This window comes from Ascaphus truei, chromosome 4 (genome assembly GCF_040206685.1).
Source record: "Ascaphus truei isolate aAscTru1 chromosome 4, aAscTru1.hap1, whole genome shotgun sequence".
In the NCBI taxonomy this organism is placed as follows: domain Eukaryota; kingdom Metazoa; phylum Chordata; class Amphibia; order Anura; family Ascaphidae; genus Ascaphus; species Ascaphus truei.
Genome location: NC_134486.1, coordinates 40,285,749 through 40,299,919, shown reverse-complemented (window position 1 = coordinate 40,299,919; position 14,171 = coordinate 40,285,749). Strand labels below are relative to the sequence as shown.

At 41.7% G+C, this 14,171-nt stretch overlaps 1 protein-coding gene across 9 annotated transcripts in view; it reads right to left on the bottom strand.

The window, feature by feature from the left end:
- Nucleotides 1-14,171, bottom strand: part of ESRRG (estrogen related receptor gamma) — a 768,405-nt gene that overhangs the window by 184,547 nt on the left and 569,687 nt on the right. The window lies entirely within an intron of this gene.

The window sequence follows — 14,171 nt, the reverse complement described above, 5'->3', positions numbered from 1 at the left end:
ACGTCACGTTGCCATGACGCCGTTGCGCAGGTAAGTGGGGGTTAGGTGGGGCGCGGGAGTGAGGGGACCGCTAGCAGGGGGGCACAGGGAAAAAAGTTTGCACCCCCCTGCTCTAAGGAAAGTCAGGATCTCTTAGAAGGTCATGTTGAATCACCCACAAAGGAACAGGTAGTGGTTCTGGCAATCCAGAACCATTCACAGTTGAAGCAGCCAGTCGGGCTCTGGACCCAAAGAGTCCTATCTTCACCCCAAAGGGTGCTAATGACATTCACTATATGAGAGGGCCAGGGCCTCAAGCCGATGGTAGCCTCTCCAACCACGAAGAAGTAGAAGTTTGTCGGAGCCAAAGACCGACACGTCCTCCAATGAGGGCAGCTTACGATTCATTAAGAGCACCCCACTATAAACCTCAGCAGTTTTCGTGGGATAAGTTAGCCTCCCTAATGGTGATTCTAACTGAAATACTGATAAGTATTTAATTGTATATTGTTGTTCTGATATGTTTTATTATATAAGTATGTATTGCATTTTTATTATATAATACATGTCTGTTGTTCTCATGCGGGGGCGTTGGATTTTTTCCCAAGGGGAGGATGTAGCAGAGGCCCCCTATGGTCCCCCCTACCTGCCTCCGATGCGGGGAATGGCTACGCTGCTCCATGCTATCGAGCAGGAGTGGCTGTAGCCATTTTGTTTCGCGCGCATGCGCAGTTGTGCACATCGGTCATTTCAGCTGAGGGTAAAAAAACTACAAGTCCCAGAAGGCTTTGCAACAAAGTGGTGCGTTTTGAACAGTGAACTGCTCAGCGGAATTCTAGAGGTGACAGTTAGTCACCAGAGAGGCAGCAAAGAGTACGGATGCATCCAGGGAGCTAGTAAGCCCCTGGACTTGGTCAGAACTTTGCCCCAAGGCCCTAGTTAGGCCCTGATCACTGTTTGAGCACAGTATTGTAGGGAAGGCCCTAGATAGGGACTCTTCCCCCTTATAGACTCACAACCCGCGTCACTGTGCCGTTGGACGGACGCTGATGCTGCGGCCTTCGGACAAGATGCACGTGACCACCAACTGTAAGGCGTGAGGGGAATTTTGCAGACCATGCATCGTGAGACCACCGATGCGGCTCTGCTAACAGAGGATTCCCCTAATTCCTTAGTCGTAGCCAGGAAGGTACCCACCGTGCACCACCCCGCCTCAGGAAGGGTAACACTACCTTCACACACTTTGGTGTGGGAATTGTTCTGCGGACATCAGGGTTTCAGGTGCCCAGGGCACCCTCAGTATGTTGGGGAAACCATCATTGTGTTATGTCTTTATTATTGTTATGACGTGTGTGTAATTGTATTATTGTGTTAGTAAAGTGTGTTATATATACATTGATTGTATTATTCTGGTCGTATTGTTTCCTATGAGAAGTTAATTCCGCTTATGCTGGGATCCTCATAGGTGGAGGTGCTGCACCGAGAGTGAGCTCACACCAGGCTCCCAGAAGCGGAGGCTTAGGCCTCCTGTGAGCATACATGCAGCATGCGTAAACTCCTGTGGTTTCCCATAGGCATAGAGAAAGCACCCCAAAACTGGACCAACTACCGGAGACTCTCGCATCCACTACCAGTTTAAGGTCTTTCAAAACCAAAGCTGGCTCACATTTGAATCTGGTCTGTAACTGTTACATACACCTATAATATATATTATCTCTAACTGTGCATGCAATGTCTTGTATATAATGTATACCCTATTCACTTATGTAACTGTATTTTTAACCATGTATTATTTGTCATTTAACTCTATGCCCAGGACATACTTGAAAACAAGAGGTAACTCTCAATGTATTATTTCCTGGTAAAATATTTTATAAATTCAGGGGGTTACATAGAGAAATATTTGCTCCTGTCGAATCAAACTCAATAAACTATTTATAAAACAAAACCACGTCTTTTCTTCTTCTACTGGAGGGTTTATTTTCAACCCCTGAGTGGGTTAAATGAGTGTGCTGGCTGCCTGCTTACTGTCCTACATATCCATTTGAACAGTGAATTGAACACTAGTTTACTAAACAAGGAATGCAGGACTGCAGTGACTTCTGACTCTGACTGTCCTTTGAAGATGGGGCAAAAGGGGCGTGTAGGTTCTGTTTTTAGTGTACACTTTGGCACTCTGTTAATCCTGTTTTATGTTGTTCACACCTGCTGCAGACTAGCTGCCTGCTGATCGGTTGCAGTTCGCTCTGCACAAAACGACTGCTTTGGAGTTGAGCAGAACAAACACAGCAGGTCCCATGGAAAGCTCCCGACACCGCAGCTCCAAACCAGTAGAAAAAGAACCACTTCAAAAATGCAGCCACTGCGCAGTTGTTTAGCAAATAGACAAGACCTTTTCTTTTCTACGTGTGTAAGATATTCTTCTGCAAACCTAAATATTACAAAGACAAAAACGCATTCCCCAGAGAATTCATTGGGTTCAAATGTTTCCGCCTTCTTCTTGCATGTGCATTAGTATTGCGTAGAAAATACTACAGCGTGGAGTTGTAATATTTATTTATACATTTATTTATACAATGTTTTACCAGGAAGTAATACATTGAGAGTTACCTCTCCTTTTCAAGTTTGTCCTGGGCACAGAGTTATGCTGAGAGATACGTGGTTACAAATACATGGTAATATGCATCCTATAGGCAGATAGGGATGAGGTTAAACATTGTTTGTAGTGCAGTGGTAGATTATTGTTCCATAAAAAAGTTACATTTAGTGTTAGTATATATTTTCCTTTCTTAATTTAAACAGTTATTTCCCAATTTAAAAGCTGTTATATCATATGCAATTCTGTTACGTTTATGATTCCTAAATTCTATAAAACTATAATATAACATAATATAATATAACTATAAGACTGGTGCGCACTGCGTGCTATAAGACAGCCTGCAATTTGTAATTGACTGTGTAGTACAATGTACAATGTAGTACACATTTATCAATGTGAATTTGTATAGACAATCCAGATGTAACACACTTACGGGCAGAGGGACCTGCCAGCTCTCACGGACTTTCTGCTGGCCTCACTCATTTTAAGCCAGTCGCTTTGATTTTTAGCATCAGAGGTCTCATAGACTTCACTCACTGAGCCTCAATGGTAAAAATCATTATAATTCCATTAAAATAGAATGTATGGGCCAGAATCCCCAAATCGTTCCGTGGTCAGAAGTGGACATCTCTGATATTGCAACACACCCGTGGCCCTATTCAGCAGCTGAGACTTGCCTGCCATCGCTCGGCATAGCACAGCAATCTGCTAATGGTGCCTGAAATGTGCAAAGGGGGGTGGGGGGGCGAGGATTGAATTCATTATTTCCCCCTAGTGGTGGACCCCATTATTATTCTAAATGCATGTAAATGAACAGTTTGTGAACAGGAAAGCAGCTTTGCAATGTTAGCACCAACGGGGAAACCCCAACAAAGTAGCAAAGTTAATACCGATGCGATACTAATGCAAACAAATCTATACTGTCCTATATGGTATGATTTATAGACTCTAATAAAAACTAGAAAACTCAAAAATATCTATCTGGAGTGCAACATCAAACAAAACAAAAAAGAAATAAAACAAAATAGACTAAGCGAGGCATAGAAATGATTTTTCAAGGATACAGCACCACAAATACGTAGTGTTTAATATGCAGTACCCTAGATAAAGGCCATGCTCCTTTGCCATATTCTGCCAACGATAATGCAATGCAACGGCGTTTCCAAACCTAGTTGGCTAAACCAGACACCCTGCCCCTGTCCGATGCTTGTGCCCGTGTAAAAAAAAGTGGCTGTTGTCTGGATGTGTTTCTAAATACTCTTTAAGTGAGGGCAGAGGCCTGGGGTTCAGCTGTACAGGGGTGGAAGAAAGCAATCAAGTCTGTTAAATGGTTTTGACATGGAGTGGGTGTTATTGAAGGGAATGGTGCCATAAATCTTGTCATGGGGGTATTCATCCCTGGCATCTTTTTTTTTTTTTACTAGAAGAACCCTTTTTTTTTTGCTGTTTGTTTACAAGGGAACACTGAATTTAGTTCTACATGAGTTCACCTTCCACCTACACATTGGGGAGGAATCAGTGAAGTTGTATGCTGAGTAATCACCTCCGGTCAACATACAGATGTGATCTGTACCGCCGGGTATTGTAGCACAATGGAGGGAGCATTACTATAGTACCCTATGGGAAATCTGTGGCACTGTGATATGTTGCAATATGCAGTGATATCATGAACAGTGGCATGGGTTATATTATCCGTGGTGCCAGAGCGGGGTTCAGAGGTTTCGAAGATAATGAAAAATATATTATGAAGTAGCACGGGACTGAATCTCAGTGTCACCTTCTGGTGACCTTGAGTAAAGTGACTTTATCTCGCTGTGGCTCGGGCACGGACATTAGATTGTTAGCTCTACAGGGCAGGGATCTAATGCCCAATATCCCTTTAAAAGGCATAGGGAACTGTGGCAATGGTTTGGAATAGTGGCATTTTTGTTAAACTCCCTTGTTTATACATCATATCACATTTTGATAAAAAGAAGACATTTTCCTGTTTTGTTTTATAATAAATTCAGAATGATTTCTAATGCCTCTCACTGTATTTTGCTTTATTTATGTTCCCCCCCTGTGGCACTCCTGATACACCATCTAATCTTCTTGATTTTATTAGCAGGGCAATGTGTGGCCAGCTCCTCTGGCAGCTATGGGGTAAAAGCAGACAGACCATGTCAAAATCAGAAAAGAAACTGCTTATTTTCTGCGCCTCATTAAAAATAAGGCAGGAAAACGACCTGCGACATGTGGGAAAGCATTAAAAGCGTACGGGACAATCAGGAGACCTCATGAAAAATATTCACCGCCACGTAGGATCAGCCCTCGTCGCACCAATAAAGGCTGATTAATTACATTCCAGAGCAAATGGAAGTAAAACATTAAGAGGAATAATGGTGAGACGGGAAGCAGGCGTCATGAATGGGTAAAAGAACAGTGCAGAGGTGACCACTCCCAGCTCGTTGACATCTGATACTGCAACAAAGTTAGGAAGTGCTCAAACTCTGTCTCTTTTTTCGTTTGGGCTTTAGTGGTTGGAGTGTGATGATGATACTGAATTATAATCGGGGTCGCTGCCTTTTTGGTTGTTGTTGCGTGTTACAAGTCAGCCATCTATTTCCGTATTAATGCCAGAGGGGGGGGTCGAGAAAATGATTGCAAAAATACCTTTTTAATGGTGTGCAATGCAAGGCGTGTATGGTCCTTTGGAAACTCGAGTGGTAAATGTTAGCAGAGGTTAAAGGAAAAGAGGCCATTTTTAAAAGACCTTCATTTTAACATATGTGGCATAATTAAATTAGAATCTTATAAATACGGCGTCAACACAGCTCTCTATTTTTATCTATATTGTATAATTAAATACACCTTTTACATATGGTATCAACATAAGCTTTGTCACGTTCTTAACATGCTCTCCTGCATTGAGGTATAAAATCACTGCATTGCTTATATCAGGGGTGCGCAAACTTTTCCCCGTGCGCACCCCTGCCTGCTCTCCTCGGTGCCTCGTGCCCCCGGCATCAAATGACGTGCGGGGTCATGTGACGTCACGGCGCCATGGTGACGTCACGTGACCCCCGCAGCGTCATTACTAGGGCGACGCATCGCTGGAAGGGAAGGTAAGTGTATTATAGAGGCCTCGCGTGGTCCCCCAGCATGTATTGTAAATGCCTGGGGGGGGGGCACGGGACCTCTATAACTGCCGCGCCCCCCCAGTTTGCGCACCGCTGGCTTATATGACCAGTGCTACTGTATTTGCCTCACAGTATTTTACAAATGGGACTATTCTAATACAAAGTGTATTTCTCCCTAAAACTTTTCATGATCTATGCCATTTATTCGTTGCCAGCCTTGAAGGGCTGCTTGCTTAGTTGATTTCCATATAATTGTTGATGTGAAGTTCTGATTTGCTACAAAACCACTTGCCAGCTTTATATACTGCCTGATGCAAGGGATTATATACACACTGTTTTCCTTGGGTTGGAACCCCTATTTCACTTCCATTTTTCAACACCAGTATGAATCTAGAACCCATTGCCCTTAACATTGCAGCAGTTTTTTGTGTTCAATGTTTATACCATTGGCTGAGTATTGCTGTGCCCGGTCAGAACACCATACCTCCCTTTGTTTGGTGACCATTCGACGTCAAACACCCCAGCACTTCAATTATTCACACGCTGCCTTTGTACGCGAACCACATTTCTACCTCTGAACCAGAGTAATGGGCTAAACTCTATCCTGAGACATACTCAGTCCCACAATGAGCAGCCAAGTTTATACCTTTTGTTTCAACTGTGCCCTTTATTGCCTCAAGGTAGTAAGCTGTCATGAGCAGGGCCCTCAGTCCATTTTGTATTGGCTTGCATTCATTTGTATGTCATTCCACTTACTGGAACTACTGTTCCTCCCACGTACCGTGCTATGGCCGTTACAAATAAACGATAATAGTAATTTTTTTTAAATAGTGTTTTAATTGTACTCTCTGTTTTAAGTAGTAGCTTCAGATGGCTGGAAATATCTAGTGTTCCTAATATTGCAGCTTTTTCCCCCATTAGAGTATTCTATCAAATGTTCATTGTTCTAATAAAAGCAGATACAAAAATTAAGTTTACTGCTTGGTTAATCTTGAGAATACTATAACACCGGTGGCAAAGTTCAGTATGTTTGTAGTAGAAGGTTCCTGAATAGGGGTTACAGAAGGGGAGTTTCGCCTGCAGTGCTTCATATTATTAATTAAATGCTGGGCCATTTCCAATTGTTACAAACAATACTCCATGTTCTTGAGAGCTATGCACTGGGTTTTTTTTTGAAGATGGACGTTTGGTCAATTTATCATCTGTGAACATTCAGTTTTCCTGAATTCCCCTCGGCCTGCGGAGAGGGGTGGAAAAGAGGCACCGTGTCTTATCGAATCGTATTGATTCCAGGGTGTCAGTGATCTAATCAAGAGCAATCAATAGTAATCCAAAATCAATCACAGCACTTTTTGCACTATCATTTATCAAATCAGAATGCAACAACCACTTCCAAGTATAAAATGAAGAAAAATGAGAGGGTGACAGAGAGGAACGGAGACAGAGAGAAGTAAGAGGAAGGGGAATATAAACAATGCTATGAAAGCATAGACAATTCTGACAATCCAGTAACCCAATCAGTACCAGAAGGCACTGCAATGCCAGCTGCTGCCGTTCCTTATTGGACGACAGGGTATCACTCCTATTTATACAGTTCTTTTATTCATCTTTGTGTATCCTAAACACACACTTCACTGTCAGATCTGTTAGTGTTCACTTCCAATAACCAGCTGATGTAAAATTCATTTTCACTGTCATTTTCTTCTAAAGCAATGCCTACAAGTTCAACACAAACCCTTGCAACTTAGAACTCACTGCAACGTGCTATAGCATTTCAGTATTATTCCTTAGCTAGCCTCCAGGACTACATATTGTAATACAAATATAAGATAAGGATCTGTCGTCTACAATTAATATAGGCTGAACTCGATGGACATATGTCTTTTTTTCAACCTCATCTACTGCACTACAGGCATACCCCGCATTAGCGTACTCAATGGGACCGAAGCATGTATGTAAAGTGAAAATGTACTTAAAGTGAAGCACTACCCTTTTCCCACTTATCGATGCATTTACTGTACTGCAATCGTCATATACGTGCATAACTGATGTAAATAACGCATTTGTAACAGGCTCTATAGTCTCCCCGCTTGTGCACAGCTTCGGTACAGGTAGGGAGCTGTTATTGCTGTTCAAGACGTGACGACAGGCGCATGCGCGAGCTGCAGTTTGCCTATTGGGCGATATGTACTTACTCGCGAGTGTACTTAAAGTGAGTGTCCTTAAACCGGGGTATGCCTGTATATAACTATGGAACTGCATTGTACATACTTGAAAACGAGCGGTAACTCTCAATGTATTACTTCCTGGTAGAACATTTTATAAATAAATAAGTATTAAGTGGGATTTGTCATTTTGCTTTTAGGAATGAAGGTTTCAGGCTTAAATGTTTAAAAATAAAAACCTATTAGACATATTGTAACACCTTTGCTGCCAGCGAAGCCTGCATTGCATTGCTCTGCATCGGTGTTAAACTGTTACAGACCTGTAATATGTTGGGTCTTTTGGGACTAAGGGTTTGAATACACATTTGATTGCTTAGCAGGGAGAGGGATTTCCTTACTCTCACCAAAATGACCAATCTGCATTAAAGAGTGGTATGGAGCATACCCATGTATAACAACCTCAACAGAACACTGCTAATGGCGCAGTTATATTTAGTCTGCCCAAAATATTGCTGCATATAACATTCAGAAATCATTTCTCTTTTTTTTTTCTCACCCATATCACATACTTCATTCTAAAAATCTCCACTCACTTTCCGAGTTTCGCAGAACCATACTAATCTGAAATCATTCTTGGCGCCGCTTGAAAAGCAATTGTACAAACTGTAAAACAAATAGTATGGGTGTTACAGGTGTTACATGGAGAATCACTTTGTTACAACTCCACTGTTCTCTTTCTAAGTGAGACTGTACCTGTAAAACAGCTGTTTAATGTTGAAATGATGAAAGTGTGTAACACAGTGATGCTGAGCACCTCTTCTCACACCCAGCCCCCCTCCTTGCAGTTTAGAAAAATAAAACTGAACCCCTTTGATATTAGAGGTTTCTACTATGCAGATTTCATTTTAATCAAAATAATGTCTTCTTTTGATGTGGCATCCTTGTTTGCAAAAGCATTTAATGGAACTCAATAGTAAAAATAGAGCTACCAACAGGTCAGTTTTGCAGGATATCACTGCTTCAGCACAGGTGGCTCAATCAGTCGCTCAGTCGAATAACACTCCTTTATTAAAGGGCGCACTTTAAGTCGAAGACTGAGCCACTGATTGAGTCAGCGGTGCTGAAGAAGGGATATCCTGTAAACCTGACCTGTTGGTAACTCTTGAGGACTGGAGTTGGCCGCCCCTGGTCTAAAACAATACAAGAAAATGACAGGAACCCACTTCTCACTCAGTCAGCTTATTGCTTCCAAATGCTCTCTTAAGAATGTATTCAACCTGTAATTTAGGGAAGGTAATGCATCCACTCCCCCCCCCCCCCCTAATTGTGCCCCACAAGAGATCTCAGTATTTTACTTCAATAGGAAAAGAAAATACCCGCAGTGTCTGAAACATTTACTTTTGCTAATGTAAAAGTGTTGGCATTTTACTGCGTTCCATATCAGACGGTGCCAGTAAAAGTGATTATTCTGCTCTTATTCATAGCATATCAGCGTTTCGAAAGCCCTTTCAATCTTATCAGGTGTGTGAACAGCACAGTTACTGAAAACAGTTTGTTCGGCTCCTCTCTTTCTCTCTGCGTGTTAGGCTATATCAGATCAATCCAACTAACTAACTGTATTTACACACAATCATACATAAAGCAAAATCGGCAGTGTAGTCTGATAATAATGTTCGCTATCTGCCATGTGTTAAACTCATATGGGCTATCTCTTAAAGCTACAGTTGCAATAAACTGAGAGCACTCAGCCATACAACGCCGTCCATGCATATTGTAATGTTCGTTTCTTAATTTAAAACGTTAAATAGTTTTGTCTTTGTATGTGGGAGTAACTTTGAATAAAACAACAACAGAATTGACAATATTTATACCTGTTAGAGCTGTACAAGTTAAATGGAGCTCGTTAAAGAAAAAGTGTAAGGAACGGTTCTAAATCCCCAAATCCCACTGCCCCGTGGTTTTTGTCAAGTCACCCCACAGTAGAGTTAAAAATTCTATTGCATCTTAAGGGGTAATATTATTTTCACCGATACTGCAGTACGGGGCTTTTGGCTGAAAAACCCAGACAGCCCGAACTGCTGCTCTGGACAATATCAAATGAGTTGTATTTTATTGAGTATGAATTGGTTGAATATTATATACTGTACCAGGTCTTACGAATGAAAGACTGCTCGCTGCAAAACCATTGCAAAACCAGCGGCACGCTATCAACATGGAAACCTACGATTATTATGTATTTGATAGATCGGGTGCTGTGTTTTACAATTTCACAGTCCTGAAACCTATTAATGACTTAAAGAAAGGCTTTAAAATACTGGCATGTACACAACACATTTTGTGGCATGGATACTTTTGCTGTGGGGAACTCCTAAAATACCATATCTCACGCATTTCACATTATATGTCTTTCTCTTCATTCTCTGTATTTAACTGATGGACACATAAGTGGCAACAAAAAGAATCATTAAAAAAAGATTAAAACATGTACATTTTGTTCGGTTATTCAAAGCCAAGCCGATATGTTCCCTTTTTGGAAGATAAAGCTTAAATGACCTTTTGACAAAACACCTTTATGCCCAATGAATTCAGCAAAGAAATGCGGCCTATTTAAGGAGCTGAAGGTTTTGCAGCTGCCGTATGAAGATTCCTTGTTATTGCCAGTAAGATTTCAGAAAGTGACATGTTTTCACATTTTATTCACAGCTATGCTCTCCAGCACAAAACTGCTAAATAACACTGATCTTTTCAGTTTCCGCACATAGCACTGTGGTGACTTGTGAGCTGACATTATCCGAAACGTGCCTGATTCCAAGAATTACTGTAAGGATAAATCTTAGTGCAAATCTACTTTTCTATGAAAGCTGCCGTTAACTCTTTACTCTCCTGGAGGGATGTCTGCAACGGAGAACGATACAACGGTAAGCCCAGCAGCTGCCGTGAAGTTGGACTAGAAAAGAGGGCTGTGATTTGCGGCGTCATTATTTTTCAATTGTATGGATGTAGCATCTTATATTTGGACTTTCCCTCTCATCCCCTGCGAATGAACCTGTTCTTGTATAGGGTAATGCTCGAAATATTTGACTTTCCGCGCTCAATATTATATTGAACCCAACGGATGCCCAGTAGCAGCATAAAAATACAGTCACAGAGGGTTCTACCAGGGTGAGTGTGATTGGTACGCTGTCTACAATCAGAACAGCGAGGCTGACTGGGGTGTGTGTGCTAGGTCTACCTTGCACTACACTTTCCCTAAGAAGAAGGGTAATTGGGTATCTGGATGTTTATGGAGAAATACAATAGAATGGTAGAGTGATCAGTTTTCAAGAGAGGGTGTTACTGTCCCTTATCCAATCGTCATAAACTGTTGCTTTAATATTTCCCCACCCCCTCTATTTTGCGGTACGCCTCTTGGGCAGGGATGAAATGTTTGATAAGTCAGCAAACTACCGTGGCACTTGCAGCAAGGTCTGCTTGCATTAGTAATATACCCATTATCTCCCGTAGAACAGAGCGATGAGACATTTCACTTACGCGGGATGCCTTGTTGCCTAAATTCCCTTAACAGGTCTAGCCGGCCTGGGTTTTGAACTGGTACCCTAATGCCATGTGTTGTAGGTTCTTTGTCAGCAAAGTGAAATAATTTGCATATTAAAGTACATACTGTATGCCATACTTTCTACCCAAGTGGGACACCCAAGTGCCAATCAAGCCTTTTTTTTTATTCTAGCAATGTATCCATTTACACCACCTGTAACAGAAGACTGATTTATGTATTTACCACTCCCTTTTCCCCCCCGAACTTTTCCACTAAGCTGTCATTGGAGACATCATATATATGAAGGGCAAAGCCTCAGCAAGTTCATCCTAAAATAAAACCAGAGGTAGCTGGACCTGTGTGAGTAAACGGGGACTAGGTTTGGCAGCCAGGTGACTTAAAAAGTGTTTTACTGCAGCACCTGAATGCGAAAATACACTGACATGAGTCTACTACTGTCAGCTTTTGAAATGTGCTTCTTCTGGCTAGAGGTCTAAGAGAATTCTCTGACAAAGGGGGAAGTAGGGCTGGAATTAAGGCAGTGTAAACTGAATGGGGGTAGGAAGGAGTATTCTAGTGGTAGCAAGCATCGAACTCCAGTTGCAATCCCAGTGAGGGTGACCTTGCTCTAGTCACTTTATTTTTCTGTGCCCTGGGCACCTACATGACATTGTAAAGTCCACACACAGTGTGTGTTTGAAAGAAAATATATGATCCTGGGATTGGGTAAAAACATAAAGAGTAGTATAAAGGTAGAAATATGTTGTTTTTGGAAAATGAGACAGAAAAGGGCGCAGCCGTAACCGGGCGATAGCTTCCCGCACAGGGCAGTGTTATTTGCCGACCTCCTCTCTTAGACAAGAAACCCTTAAACAAGAAATCCCAGGTAGTGCACGAGCTCGGGGGAATGAGAATTGGCAGTCACGTGCCCTATGCATGACCCCAAGACAAATGTTTTCAATGCGAAGCTAATTAATTGGTTTTTAGAGTCAATGTTACGCATTGCGCGCATCTCTGGCAATGAAGGGGTTATTGAATTTGCAGCCTGAAATGCACGACTGCACTGCCCTGACCTCCGACAGCAAAGTTATTGTAGTGGTTTTTCCCCCCCTAATTTATTTCACAATGCAACGTATTTTATACCACGGCTAAAGATTTTCAAGTGGGGCACAGAAATATCTGGATGCCCGTGTCCTGCAAACATATCACCTTCTTCCTGGCTGAGAGCTAACAACATTACAGAATTTGGTTCCAGACGTAGGGGGTGTCTAAGGACAGGTTTGTTGCTGATAGCAAGGAGGCACCAGTGGTGACCAGCATTTCAGACCCCAGACCTTGGCCAATTCTTCCTTCTCCATCTGTGACACAGAGGCCCTTATGATTGATGGGACAGGTATCATTCACACTAATGTAATCCCGTGATTGGCTCTCTAATATGACCCAGCACCACCTGCACTCGATCCCTTTCTGATAGCGGCATTATAATGGGCCGCCCTGCCGTCTTTATTCGGTTATCTGGAATTCCCACTTAACCCCTTGGATTGCTCTTGGGAACAGTTGTTAAGATTCATGGTGTTTTGTGACACAACTGAAACATCTGATCTGGTCCCAGGTTGAACTAAAATAACATTGCCATTCGTTATAGTTTTACAAAAAAATATATTGAATATGAGAACATTTTGAATGGTTTACCGTAAAAAAATATGCATACATTTTTCTATTAACAAATTACTAATTAAGGGGGAAGAAAAATGCATTGCTGTACCCTCGATTTCAGTGACATGTCATCAAATCTATTTTATGTAATGACTACATTTTGTTTTCCAGTATATATACATGGTCTGTCTGTTCATACTGAAGCTAGAAATTATATCTTTGTAGAATTCCTACAAGTTGATTTGATAGTATCATTTCTTAACAGCGGCTATCTCTCTCGATATATATTACAGACATTAGCTATTAGTCTATCTAACTGCTTTATTATTGCGACCGACTCATTTACGTTCTAGACAACATAGTTATTACATACTCGGAGATGATCCTCTTAACACGGGTCCATACCTTCCAAATATCTTCATTTGTGTCGCGTTTTACGAAATATTTTTTAACGCATAACTGGCTGCACACACCTGAGGTACAAGGCAATTTCGAAAACGACGCCCGTAAGTCGCAGAACTTTGACGGTATATTTTTCATTGCAAAGTGCTGCATTAGTTCAGAATATTTAATGATAAACTAAAAAAAAAAAAATGGTGGTGCCTGGTCTTCTATCTGCGCACAACCCTTTCTCTGCAAGTGCGTTTCCGAGCTCTATAAATTCTGCATTCATGGAGGGACAGCAACGCATTGCAGTACTGGGTTTAAGCCATTGCTCCAAGGGCAGCACAAGTCCTGTGGCTCAACACAGGAGAGCGAATGCATTTCTTTTTAAGCGAGGAGACGACTATTTGAAAGGTGGCTGTGTCAATAAACACAAAAAGCAGAAGGGAGCAGCACGGAGAGCCACAGAAAACGGCTAACTTAAACATAGACTTCAACTATCCTCAATAATATCAATAATCAATCATGATATATCGAGTTCCTACACACTTGACTTGGCTTGTTTTTTTCTTCTTCAGTGCAGCAGACAGAAAATAAAACTGTGTCTTTACATACAATAGAGGAGCGAGACCTAAAATACAGGAAAACCTAAATATGAATACATTCAATGAACACTTTACACAGCAGAAGGGGTTAATTTAACCCAGTGCCTAGAAAGGGGACTAATTTACTTT